This window comes from Neopelma chrysocephalum, unplaced genomic scaffold, assembly GCF_003984885.1.
Source record: "Neopelma chrysocephalum unplaced genomic scaffold, ASM398488v2 Primary Assembly neopelma1_96534, whole genome shotgun sequence".
Classification (NCBI taxonomy): domain Eukaryota; kingdom Metazoa; phylum Chordata; class Aves; order Passeriformes; family Pipridae; genus Neopelma; species Neopelma chrysocephalum.
The window spans coordinates 3,772-4,290 of record NW_020925180.1 but is presented as its reverse complement, the minus strand read 5'-3'; the positions used below and the strand labels follow the sequence as shown (position 1 = coordinate 4,290).

General features: G+C 60.9%; 1 protein-coding gene across 1 annotated transcript in view; it reads left to right on the top strand.

The window, feature by feature from the left end:
- The window catches only part of LOC113981418 (RAS protein activator like-3-like), a gene marked incomplete at its 5' end in the record, with an annotated part of 5,223 nt that overhangs the window by 2,396 nt on the left and 2,308 nt on the right, over positions 1 to 519 (top strand). The gene's annotated exons all lie outside the window — the stretch shown is intronic.

Genomic DNA, 519 nt, shown 5'->3' with positions numbered 1-519 from the left:
GACTGGTGGTCCAAGGGGCACAGGGTGTTGACCAGTGGTCCAAGGGGCACAGGGTGCTAACTGGTGGCCCAAGGGGCCCAGTGGCATTGATTGGTGGTCCAAGGGGCACAGGGCATTGACCAGTGGTCCAAGGGGCACAGGGTGTTTACTGGTGGTCCAAGGGGTCTGCTGGCATTGGCTGGTGGTCTGAGGGGCACAGGGTGTTTACTGGTGGCCCAAGGGGCCCAGTGGCATTGACTGGTGGTCCAAGGGGCACAAGGTATTGACCAGTGGTCCAAGGGGTCTGATGGCATTGACTGGTGGTCCAAGGGGCATTAATTGGTGCCCTGGTGCCCCGGTGCCACCCTGGAGTTGGTGCTGGTGCTCCGAGGGGTCCAGTGGCACTAACTGGTGCTCCGAGGGTTCCAGCAGCTCTAACTGGTGCTCTGAGGGGTCTGGTGCACTAATTGGTGCTCTGAGGGGCATGGAGTGCTAACCAGTGCTCTGAGGAGTCCAGTGGCACTAACCAGTGCTCCGAGG